This window comes from Scyliorhinus canicula, chromosome 3 (genome assembly GCF_902713615.1).
Source record: "Scyliorhinus canicula chromosome 3, sScyCan1.1, whole genome shotgun sequence".
Lineage (NCBI taxonomy): Eukaryota > Metazoa > Chordata > Chondrichthyes > Carcharhiniformes > Scyliorhinidae > Scyliorhinus > Scyliorhinus canicula.
This window is the reverse complement of record NC_052148.1, coordinates 274,868,178-274,881,824: the sequence shown is the minus strand read 5'-3', so window position 1 is coordinate 274,881,824 and position 13,647 is coordinate 274,868,178. Positions and strand designations below refer to the sequence as shown.

The 13,647-nt window shown below is 55.8% G+C and overlaps 1 protein-coding gene across 5 annotated transcripts in view; it reads right to left on the bottom strand.

Annotated features, from left to right (window-relative positions):
* nfkb1 (nuclear factor of kappa light polypeptide gene enhancer in B-cells 1) overlaps positions 1–12,052 on the bottom strand; it is a 107,484-nt gene extending 95,432 nt beyond the window's left edge. For 2 of the 5 annotated variants that reach the window (XM_038792889.1, XM_038792892.1), the window contains exons 1-2: positions 11,901–12,052; positions 8,483–8,539 (exon numbers count right to left, since the gene is read on the bottom strand). The gene's annotated coding sequence lies outside the window, so the exon portion shown is untranslated. Of the gene's footprint in view, positions 1–8,482; positions 8,540–8,673; positions 8,862–11,900 lie in introns of those variants that run through there. The other 3 variants (XM_038792893.1, XM_038792890.1, XM_038792891.1) reach the window with 3 other exon arrangements.
* Positions 12,053–13,647: the final 1,595 nt, after the last annotated feature.

The following is a 13,647-nucleotide window of genomic DNA, read 5'->3' as shown; positions in this document are numbered from 1 at the left end:
GATCCTGTCAAACCCCCTGAGAATCCGATATGTCTCAATAAGGTCGCCTCTTATTCTTCTAAACTCCACTGAGCACAGGCCCAACCTACTCAACCTCTCCTCATGAGAAAACCCCTCCATACCCGGGATCAACCCGCGTGAACCTTCTCTGGACTGCCTCCAACGTCAGTCTCCCTTTCCTGAGATAAAGGAACCAAAACAGTTCACAGTATTCCAGCTGTGGTCTAACTGGTATCTTGTACAGTTTCAGCAAGACTTACCTATTTTTAAATTCCATTTCCTTTGAAATAAAGGCCAACATTCTTTTTACCTCCCCTGCTGAACTTGCATGCTAGCTATTTTGTGATTTATACACGAGGACCCCAAACCCCTCGGCTGCAGCCTTTCCTCAATTTAGCTCCTTTAAAAGAATTCTAATAAATTTGTTGGGCATGATTTCCCCCTCATGAAGCCATGCTGACTCTGCTTAATTATATTCTGCATTTCTAAATGCTCTGCTATTACATCCTTTATAGTGGACTCTAACATTATTCCCAACGACAGATGTTAAGCCAACTGGCCGATAGTTGCCTCTTTTTTGTCTCCCTCCCTTTTTGAATAAAGACAGTTTTCCAATTCTCTGGGACTTTTCCAGAATTTAAGGATTCTTGGAAGATTACGACCAGTGCAACCACTGGAATTCTTTCCCTAAATGACATCAGTGAACCAGATGGGTTTTACAACAATCGACAATGGTTTCATGGTCTTCATTAGACTTTTAATCCCACATTATTGAATCAAATTTCACCATCTGCCTTGGTGGGATTATCCAGGGCTTCTGGATTACTAGTCAGCTACGCCCTATGGTTAGGATTGTATTTGCTGGAGTTCAGAAGGATGAGAGGGAATCTCATAGAAACCTATGAAATTCTAATAGGGCTAGACAGGATTGATTCAGGAAGGATGTTTCCAATGGTGGGTGTGTCCAGACCAGGGGTCACAGTCTGAGGATAAGGGCTGGGTCATTGAGGACAGAGATAAGGAGATATTTCTTCAACCAGAGAGTGGTGAGCCTATGGAATTCATTACCACAGGAAGTAGTTGAGGCCAAAACATTATTTGTTTTTAAGGAGTTATCCGGGACCGGCCAGAGTTTGTCAATGAGCCACGCATGGAGATATCCGGGAACGGCCAGAGTTTGTCAATGAGCCACGCATGGAGATATCCGGGACCGGCCAGAGTTTGTCAATGAGCCACGCATGGAGATATCCGGGAATGGCCAGAGTTTGTCAATGAGCCACGCATGGAGATATCCGGGACCGGCCAGAGTTTGTCAATGAGCCACGCATGGAGATATCCGGGACCGGCCAGAGTTTGTCAATGAGCCACGCATGGAGATATCCGGGAACGGCCAGAGTTTGTCAATGAGCCACGCATGGAGATATCCGGGACCGGCCAGAGTTTGTCAATGAGCCACGCATGGAGATATCCGGGAACGGCCAGAGTTTGTCAATGAGCCACGCATGGAGATATCCGGGAACGGCCAGAGTTTGTCAATGAGCCACGCATGGAGATATCCGGGAATGGCCAGAGTTTGTCAATGAGCCACGCATGGAGATATCCGGGAACGGCCAGAGTTTGTCAATGAGTCACGCATGGAGATATCCGGGACCGGCCAGAGTTTGTCAATGAGCCACGCATGGAGATATCCGGGACTGGCCAGAGTTTGTCAATGAGCCACGCATGGAGATATCCGGGAACGGCCAGAGTTTGTCAATGAGCCACGCATGGAGATATCCGGGAACGGCCAGAGTTTGTCAATGAGCCACGCATGGAGATATCCGGGAACGGCCAGAGTTTGTCAATGAGTCACGCATGGAGATATCTGGGAACGGCCAGAGTTTGTCAATGAGCCATGCATGGAGAATTTCCCAGGGTTACAGGAGAAGAGCAGTGGTGGGTGGGACTAACTGGATCGCTCTTTCAAGGGCTGGCACGGGTTCGATGGGCTGAATGGGCTCCTGTGCCATCCTGCAAAGTGAATATGAACACCCTGTGTAGTCGGTGCACATTGCAACCCTTTCCCAATGTTTTGTTAACTGATCTAGACACTGCTTGAAGGTCTCCCACGTGGAGAGGTTGAACCTGTTTTTTAAAAACCAGGTTCTGGTCTGCACACAGCTATGTTGGTGAGGTGGGATTACCCCAGTCACTGACCCAGGAAGTGAAGTCTGTGACTCAGTCCCACCCACCTGGACACCTGCTCAGAATACTTCACGTATATAATAAATATATATTCAATGTAATATTCTGGAGAAATGGGCAGGGAATGCGACCCAGGCTTCTTTTAAAGGTTACATCTGTCCTTGGATAAAGGAATATTAGTTTTGTAACTGGCAAGCTGTCTGTGTGGGTTTCACCCCCGCAACCCAAAGATGTGCAGGGTGGGTGGATTGGCCACACTAAATTGCCCCTTGGTTGGAAAAAATAAAAAAACCTAAAAGGCTCAGCAAAGACAGGAAATAAATCTGTGCCCAGATTCCACTGGACACTGTGTGGTCACATACACCCGTTATTCTGAAACACAACATAGTGTGGGGAACAGGGGAGGCCATTCTGCCCCTTCAGCTGATCCCACCCCTCTGTCAGATCATTTCTGATATCTGAAATCCAATAGTCAACCAAGAATCTCTGACCAAGTCATCCCGACTCGAAATGTTAGATCCCTTCCCTCACACCACACAGTCACCCTGCTACACACACACACACACACAGTCACCCTGCTACACACACACACACACACACACACACACACAGTCACCCTGCTACACACACACACACACACACACACAGTCACCCTGCTACACACACACAGTCACCCTGCTACACACACACACACACACACACACACACACAGTCACCCTGCTACACACACACACACACACACAGTCACCCTGCTACACACACACACACACACAGTCACCCTGCTACACACACACACACACACACAGTCACCCTGCTACACACACACACACACACACAGTCACCCTGCTACACACACACACACACACACACACACACACACAGTCACCCTGCTACACACACACACAGTCACCCTGCTACACACACACACACACACACAGTCACCCTGCTACACACACACACACACACACACACACACAGTCACCCTGCTACACACACACACAGTCACCCTGCTACACACACACACAGTCACCCTGCTACACACACACACACACACAGTCACCCTGCTACACACACACACACACAGTCACCCTGCTACACACACACACACACACAGTCACCCTGCTACACACACACACACACACAGTCACCCTGCTACACACACACACACACACAGTCACCCTGCTACACACACACACACACACACAGTCACCCTGCTACACACACACACACACACACAGTCACCCTGCTACACACACACACACACACACAGTCACCCTGCTACACACACACACACACAGTCACCCTGCTACACACACACACACAGTCACCCTGCTACACACACACACACACACACAGTCACCCTGCTACACACACACACACACACACAGTCACCCTGCTACACACACACACACACACACACAGTCACCCTGCTACACACACACACACACACAGTCACCCTGCTACACACACACACACACAGTCACCCTGCTACACACACACACACACAGTCACCCTGCTACACACACACACACAGTCACCCTGCTACACACACACACACACACACACCACACAGTCACCCTGCTACACACACAGTCACCCTGCTACACACACAGTCACCCTGCTACACACACACACACAGTCACCCTGCTACACACACACACACACACACACACACACAGTCACCCTGCTACACACACACAGACATCTGTGTCACCCTTCAACACACACGTGTCACCCTTCTACAGACACACGTATCACCCTTCTACACAGACACACGTGTCACCCTTCTACACAGACACACGTGTCACCCTTCTACACAGACACACGTGTCACCCATCTGCAGACACACGTGTCACCCTTCTACACAGACACACGTGTCACCCTTCTACACAGACACACGTGTCACCCTTCTACACACAGACACGTGTCACCCTTCTACACACAGACACACGTGTCACCCTTTTACACAGACACACGTGTCACCCTTCTACACACAGACACACTTGTCCCCCTTCGACACAGACATACTTGACACCCTTCTACAGACACACACGTGTCACTCTGCTACACACACACACCACATGTGTCACCCTTCTACACAGACACACGTGTCACCCTTCTAGACACACGTGTCACCCTTCTACACAGACACATGTGTCACCCTTCTACACACAGACACACGTGTCACCCTTCTACACACAGACACACGTGTCACCCTTCTACAGACACACGTGTCACCCGTCTACACATACATACTTGACACCCTTCTACACACACACGTGTCACCCTGCTACATGTACACACACACATGTTACCCAGCTACACACATACACACGTGTCGTCTTGCCACACACACACATGTCGCCCTGCTACACACACGCGTCACCCTGCTACACTCACGTGTGCCACCCTGATACACATACGTGTGTCACCCTGATACACACACGCGTGTCACCCTGATACACACACGTGTCACCCTGATACACACACGCATGTCACCCTCCTACGCACATGTCACCCTGCTACACACATACACGTGTCACCCTGCTACACATGCATACGTGTCACCCTGCTACACACCCTGCTACACACACATACATGTCACCTTACTACACACACATACACGTGTGTCACTCTGCTACACACACACGCGTGTCACCCTGCTACACACACGCGCCACCCTGCTACACACACACATACACGTGTCACCCTGCTACACACGTGTCAGCCTGTTACACACACACACGTGTTACCCTGCTAGACACACACACACGTGACCCTGTTACAGACACACACATGTGACTGCCAGACACACACATGTGTGACTCTGCTAGACACACATGTGACTCTGCTACAGACACACACACGTGTGACCCTGCTACAGACACACACGTGACCCTGCTAGAGACACACATGACCCTGCTACAGACACACACACGTGTGACCCTGCTACAGACACACACATGTGACCCTGCTACAGACACACATGTGACCCTGCTACAGACACACACACACACGTGTGACCCTGCTACAGACACACACACACGTGACTGCCAGACACACACGTGTGACTCTGCTAGACACACGTGTGACTCTGCTACAGACACACACGTGTGACTGTGCTAGACACACACGTGTGACCCTGCTACAGACACACTCATGACTCTGCTACAGACACACACACGTGTGACCCTGCTACAGACACACACACGTAACCCTGCTACAGACAGACACGCGTGACCCTGCTACAGACACACACACACACGTGACCCTGCTACAGACACACACGTGACCCTGCTACAGACACACACACACGTGACCCTGCTACAGACACACACACACACACGTGTGACCCTGCTACAGACACACTCACACATGTTGCCCTGCTGCAGACACACACACACACGTGACCCTTCTACAGCCACACACACATACACATGTCACCCTGCTACACGTGTCTGCCTGCTACACACACACACACACACACGTGTTACCCTGCTACAGACACACACACACACGTGACCCGTCTACAGCCACACACGTGTGACTCTGCTAGACACACGTGTGACTGCTAGACACACATGCGTGACTCTACTACAGACACACACACGTGACCCTGCTAGACACACAGGCACACGTGTGACCCTGCTAGACACATACACACACGTGACCCTGCTAAAGACAGACACACAGGTGCGACCCTGCTAGACACACACACACGTGTGACCCTGCTACAGACACACACACACGTGTGACCCTGCTACAGACACACACACACGTGTGACCCTGCTACAGACACACACACACACACGTGATCCTGCTGCAGACACACACACACGTGTGACCTTGCTGCAGACACACACACACACACACACACACACACACACACACACACGTGACCCTGCTACAGACATAGAAACAAACGTCACGTTTCTACACACACACGTCACCCTTCTACACACATACATGTGTCATCCTGCCCCCCACACACACACAGGTGTCACTCTGCTCGACTTACACAGAGCGCCATGCCTGTGCGCAGCAAGCTGACACGCGTGTGTGTAGCAGGCTGACACGCGTGTGTGTAGCAGGCTGACACGCGTGTGTGTAGCAGGCTGACACGCGTGTGTGTAGCAAGGTGACACGCCTGAGTGTAGCAGGGTGACACGCCTGAGTGCAGCAGGGTGACACGCCTGAGTGCAGCAGGGTGACACGTGTGTGCGTGTAGCAGGGTGACACGTGTGTGTGTAGCAGGGTGACACGTGTGTGTGTGTGTAGCAGGGCGACACATGTATGTGTAGCAGGGTGACACATGTATGTGTAGCAGGGTGACACATGTATGTGTAGCAGGGTGACACATGTATGTGTAGCAGGGTGACACATGTATGTGTAGCAGGGTGTGCTACATACACACACTTATCACCGTTACACACACACACACACGTCACCCTGTTACCTACACACACTTATCACACTGCTAAACAAACACGTCACGCTGCTACACACACACACGTGTGCACATTACCCTGCCACACACACCCTGCTACACACACACATATACTAAACACATCCCCACATTATACACTTGTCATCATATCACACACATCCATTACACACATCCCTGATACACAAGTGCTACCATGTTACACACACATCCACCTGCTACACGCCCATCACCCTATCACAGCTACAAAATATGCATCTTAAGGGACATCCTTTTGCTTTGAGATAGAGCTGGCTTATTTGCAGCATAGATGTTTTACAGGTTGAATATCCTGATTTGAAAGCTTGGGGCTGAGAATGTCTCGGATTCAGAATTTTTCAAAATTTGGAATGCCAAGCTGCAAAGATTGCTGACGCAGCATGGAGTCACCGGTCGGTGCACACACATACACACACACACGCACATAGATACACGCATGCACAGATACACACACGCATGCACATAGATACACGCATGCACAGATACACACCCGCACGCACACAGATACACACACACACGCACACAGATACACACACGCACGCACATAGATACACGCATGCACAGATACACACACGCATGCACATAGATACACGCATGCACAGATACACACACACACGCACATAGATACACGCATGCACAGATACACACACACACGCACATAGATACACGCATGCACAGATACACACACACATGCACATAGATACATGCATGCACAGACACACGCACGCACATAGATACATGCGCGCACACAGGTACACGCGCGCAGATACACGCGCGCAGATATACGTCCGCACACAGATACAGGCGCGCATACAGGTACACGCGCGCAGATACACACATGCACACAGATACACGCGCGCACACAGGTACACGCGCGCGCACACAGGTACATGCACGCACAGGTACACGCCGCACACAGATACACGAACGCACACAGATACACGCACACACAGATACACGCACACACACAGATACACGCACACACACAGATACACGCACACACACAGATACACGCACACACACAGATACACGCACACACACAGATACACGCACACACACAGATACACGCCGCACACAGATACACGAACGCACACAGATACACGCACACACAGATACACGCACACACACAGATACACGCACACACGCAGATACACGCCGCACACAGATACACGCACACACACAGATACACGCACACACACAGATACACGCACACACACAGACACATGCACACACACAGACACACGCCCACACTGGTATGGTACACGCAGCATGGTAGCACAGTGGTTAGCACTGTTGCTTCACAGCTCCAGGGTTGCGGGTTCGATTCCCGGCTTGGGTCGCTGTCAGTGTGGAGTCTGCACGTTCTCCCCGTGTCTGCGTGGGTTTCCTCCGGGTGCTCCGGTTTCCTCCCACAGTCCAAAGATGTGCAGATTAGGTGGATTGGCCATGATAAATTGCCCTTAGTGTCCAAAAAAAAGGTTACGGGGATAGAGTGATGGTGTGGGCTTGGATAGGGTGCTCTTTCCAAGGGCCGGCGCAGACTCGATGGGCTGAATGGCCTCTTTCTGCACTGTAGATTCTACGGTACACACACACATGTGCACAATATCGGGAATGGGCAAAGTCCTAGGATCAGCCGACACTGGAAAAGTGCGGATTCAGAGCTATTGGAATTTTGCAATTTCGAATAAGGAATGCTCAGTCTGTGTCAATGTATCCTTTGAGATCACTTTCCAGTCATTAAAAATTGGAATTTATAAACATTACACAATTTGAAACAAGCCATTTCTTGCCATGAAGTAAAGGCCTACTCACTGTTAATGGTGTCACAGCCTCACTTCCTATTCCTAACATGGGCCGAGGTGAATGAGACTAGAAACGAAAGTAGACAACAGCATTACAACGAGAACACACATCCTTCAGAATCAACTCTCTCCTCAGCTCACTGATTACACATCTCAAAAACATATAAACTCTGTATCAGGCAGAGAAACCTACAGCCTTACCAGCTATAAAATATCAATCTCAACTTGTCACATCTTTTCTGATTGTTAGCGTGTGTTAGTGCCCAGTGTGAACCGTGTAGCATTGCACTTCACACACACCCTGAATCTCTCTCCCACAAACACATCAGCAATGGTTGGGTCCTGATCGAAGGAGGGGAGGAACGCAGCAATTCAAATACTTGGGAAATGGGGGCTACAGGGTGAGGAAGCAGCAAAACACAGTCTGAGGGAGACAGTCACAGAAAGATTCAGAAACAATGCGGTGAAACGTGGACAATCTGACCTCAGCATCACGGCCTAAACCCAGAGACACAGAGAGAGGGACTGAGGAAGGGAGCGAGGGACTGAGGGAGGGAGCGAGGGACTGAGGGGGGAGCGAGGGACTGAGGGAGGGAGGGAGCGAGGGACTGAGGGAGGGAGGGAGCGAGGGACTGAGGGAGGGAGGGAGCGAGGGATTGAGGGAGGGATTGAGGGAGGGAGGGAGGGAGGGAGCGAGGGACTGAGGGAGGGAGGGACTGAGGGAGGGAGGGACTGAGGGAGGGAAGGAGCGAGGGAGCGAGGGAGGGTGGGAGGGAGGGTGGGAGCGAGGGACTGAGGGAGGGTGGGAGCGAGGGACTGAGGGAGGGAGGGAGCGAGGGACTGAGGGAGGGAGGGAGCGAGGGACTGAGGGAGGGAGGGAGTGAGGGACTGAGGGAGGGAGGAAGCGAGGCACTGTGGGAGGGAGCGATGCGAGGGACTGAGGGAGGGAGGAAGCGATGCGAGGGACTGAGGGAGGGAGCGATGCGAGGGACTGAGGGAGGGAGCGATGCGAGGGACTGAGGGAGGGAGGGATGCGAGGGGCTGAGGGAGGAAGCGATGCGAGGGACTGAGGGAGGGAGTGATGCGAGGGACTGAGGGAGTGAGGGATGCGAGGGACTGAGGGAGGGTGGGGAGCGAGGGACTGAGGGAGGGTGGGAGCGAGGGACTGAGGGAGGGAGGGAGCGAGGGACTGAGGGAGGGAGGGAGCGAGGGACTGAGGGAGGGAGGAAGCGAGGCACTGTGGGAGGGAGCGATGCGAGGGTCTGAGGGAGGGAGGAAGCGATGCGAGGGATTGAGGGAGGGAGCGATGCGAGGGACTGAGGGAGGGAGGGATGCGAGGGGCTGAGGGAGGAAGCGATGCGAGGGACTGAGGGAGGGAGTGATGCGAGGGACTGAGGGAGTGAGGGATGCGAGGGACTGAGGGAGGGGGATGCGAGGGACTGAGGGAGGGGGATGCGAGGGACTGAGGGAGGGGGATGCGAGGGACTGAGGGAGGGGGATGCGAGGGACTGAGGGAGGGGGATGCGAGGGACTGAGGGAGTGGAAGCGAGGGACTGAGGGAGGGAGGAAGCGAGGGATTGAGGGAGGGAGCGATGCGAGGGACTGAGAGAGGGAGCGATGCGAGGGACTGAGGGAGGGAGCGGGGGACGGAGGGAGGGAGCGGGGGACGGAGGGAGGGTGAGGGGGACGGAGGGAGGGTGAGGGGGACGGAGGGAGGGTGAGGGGGACGGAGGGAGGGTGAGGGGGACGGAGGGAGGGTGAGGGGGACGGAGGGAGGGTGAGGGGGACGGTGGGAGGGAGAGGGGGAGGGAGGGAGAGGGGGAGGGAGGGAGGGTTAGGGGGACGGAGGGAGGGTTAGGGGACGGAGGGAGGGAAGGGGGACGGAGGGAGGGAGAGGGGGACGGAGGGAGGGAGAGGGGGACGGAGGGAGGGAGGAGGGGGACGGAGGGAGGGAGAGGGGGAGGGAGGGAGAGGGGGACGGAGGGAGGGAGAGGGGGACGGAGGGAGGGAGAGGGGGACGGAGGGAGGGAGAGGGGGACGGAGGGAGGGAGCGAGGGACGGAGGGAGGGTGAGAGGGACTGAGGGAGGGTGAAGGGGACGGAGGGAGGGTGAAGGGGACGGAGGGAGGGAGAGGGGACGGAGGGAGGGAGAGGGGGACGGAGGGAGGGAGAGGGGGACGGAGGGAGGGAGAGGGGGACGGAGGGAGGAGAGGGGGACGGAGGGAGGGAGGAGGGGGACGGAGGGAGGGAGAGGGGGACGGAGGGAGGGAGAGGGGGACAGAGGGAGGGAGCGAGGGACTGAGGGAGGGTGAGAGGGACTGAGGGAGGGTGAGGGGGACTGAGGGAGGGTGAGGGGGACGGAGGGAGGGTGAGGGGGACGGAGGGAGGGTGAGGGGGATGGAGGGAGGGTGAGGGGGACGGAGGGAGGGTGAGGGGGGAGTGAGTGATGAGGGGCAGAGGGAGTGAGTGATGAGGGAGTGAGGCGGAACCGGGCCTGAGCTGAGGGAGTCAGTCCGGGTTGAGGGGATGAGGGATGAGGGGCGGAGGGAGTCAGTCTGGGTTGAGGGGCTGTGTTGAGGGATGAGGGGCTGAGGGACTGAGGGATGAGGGGCTGAGGGGCTGAGGGATGAAGGGCTGAGTGATGAGGGACGGAGGGAGTCAGTCTGGGTTGAGGGGCCGAGTGATGAGGGATGAGGGGCTGAGGGATGAGGGGCTGAGGGGATGAGGGGCTGAGCGATGGGGGGCTGAGGGGATAAGGGACGGGGCTGAGGGATGGAGGGCTGAGGGATGAGGGGCTGAGGGATGGGGGCTGAGGGATGGGGGGCTGAGGGGATGAGGGGCTGAGCGATGGGGGGCTGAGGGATGGGGGGCTGAGGGATGGAGGGCTGGGGGATGGGGGGCTGAGGGATGGGAGGTTGAGGGATGGGGGGCTGAGGGATGGAGGGCTGAGGGATGGGAGGTTGAGGGATGGGGGGCTGAGGGATGGAGGGCTGAGGGATGGGGGGCTGAGGGATGAGGGGATGAGGGGCTGAGGGATCGGGGGCTGGGGGATGGGGGGCTGAGGGATGGAGGGCTGAGGGATGGAGGGCTGGGGGATGGGGGGCTGAGGGATGGAGGGCTGAGGGATGGGAGGTTGAGGGATGGGGGGCTGAGGGATGAGGGGATGAGGGATGAGGGGCTGAGGGATCGGGGGCTGAGGGATGAGGGGCTGAGGGATGGAGGGAGTCAGTCCGGGCTGAGGGATGAGGGGCTGAGGGATGGAGGGAGTCAGTCCGGGCTGAGGGATGAGGGGCTGAGGGATGGAGGGAGTCAGTCCGGGCTGAGGGATGAGGGGCTGAGGGATGGAGGGAGTCAGTCCGGGCTGAGGGATGAGGGGCTGAGGGATGGGGGATGGGGCGGAGGGAGTTACAATGTTTCCACTTTACTCACAGCGGCAACAAAGTCACAGATTCCGGCTGCAGAGTATCCGCCAGTCCGCGCTCCCGCTCCGCGCTCCCGGCCCCGCGCTCCCGCTCCGCCCGGCCCCGCGCTCCCGCTCTGCCAGGCCCCAGTCTCCGCTTCCCGGTGCTGAGCGCTTCTCCCCCTCCCCGGCTGGAAATACCCCGCCCGCCGCTCACACCCGGACCATCAGCCCCGCCTGGGGGCAGCAGGAGGTACTGCACCCCACTGCCTCCCCCTGGGGGCAGCAGGAGGTACTGCACCCCACTGCCTCCCCCTGGGGGCAGCAGGAGGTACTGCACCCCACTGCCTCCCCCTGGGGGCAGCAGCAGGTACTGCACCCCACTGCCTCCCCCTGGGGGCAGCAGCAGGTGCTGCACCCCACTGCCTTCCCCTGGGGACAGCAGCAGGTACTGCAGCCCACTGCCTCCCCCTGGGGGCAGCCGGACGAACTGCACCCCACTGCCTCCCCTGGGGGCAGCAGGAGGAACTGCACCCCACTGCCTCCCCCTGGGGGCAGCAGCAGGTACTGCAGCCCACTGCCTCCCCGGAGGCAGTCGGAGGAACTGCACCCCACTGCCTCCCCCTGGGGACAGCAGGGGGAACTGCACCCCCACTGCCTCCCCCTCGGGGCAGCAGGAGGAACTGCACCCCACTGCCTCCCTCTGGGGGCAGCATCAGGTACTGCACCCCACTGCCTCCCCCTGGTGGCAGCAGAGGGAACTGCACCCCACTGCCTCCCCCTGGGGCTTACAGGAGGAACTGCACCCCACTGCCTCCCGCTGGGGGCAACAGCAGGTACTGCACCTCACTGCCTCCCCCTGGGGGTAGCAGGAGGAACTGCACCCCACTGCCTCCCCTGGGGGCAGCAGCAGGTACTGCACCACCTGCCTCCCCCTGGGGGCAGCAGCAGATACTGCACCCCACTGCCTCCCCCTGGGGGCAACAGTGCAAACTGCATCCCCACTGCCTCTCCTGGGGGCAACAGTGGGAACTGCATCCCCCACTGCCTCACCCTGGGGGTAACAGGAGGGACTGCACACCACTGCCTCCCCCTGGGGGGCAACACAGGGAACTGCACCCCCATTGCCTCCCCCGGGGGCAACAGCAGGAACTGTACCCCACTGCCTCCCCCTGGGGGTAACACAGGGCAACTGCACCCACTTCCTCCCCTGGGTACAACAGAGGGAACTGCACCCCACTGCCTCCACCTGGGGGCAGCAGGATGTACTGCACCCCACCGCCTCCCCCTGCGGGCAACAGTGGGAACTGCATCCCCCACTGCCTCCACTGGGGGCAGCAGTAAGAACTGCACACCACTGCTTTCATGTGAGAGTGCCTTTAAGAATTGGATGTTTAAGAAATGTACCTTTAAGAAGTGCAGCTGATCAAATTACTGAAGTGATATAACGGGGGGGGGGGGGGGGGGTGGAGCTGAGCTCACTTCTGCTTTTGGGAGTTTTAGTTTCAGTTTGAAGAAAGCTTGGGTGTGGCTGTGAGCTGCATTGCTGGGGATCTCTGCCATGAAGGACTATCTCTTAATCCTTTGGTGAAATTGGAATTGTAAAAAGGTCTCAGTATTGAATATAAATCTAATGTGCTTCTGTTTGAAGGATTTGTTAAGTCTTTTGGATGTGTAAAGGAACAGTTTGCAGGATTGGGTAGTGTTGTCTTATTTTCGGGGTTATCTTTGAAGTAAGGGGTGTTGAGAGATCCAATGTTTATTTAAAAGGTTAAT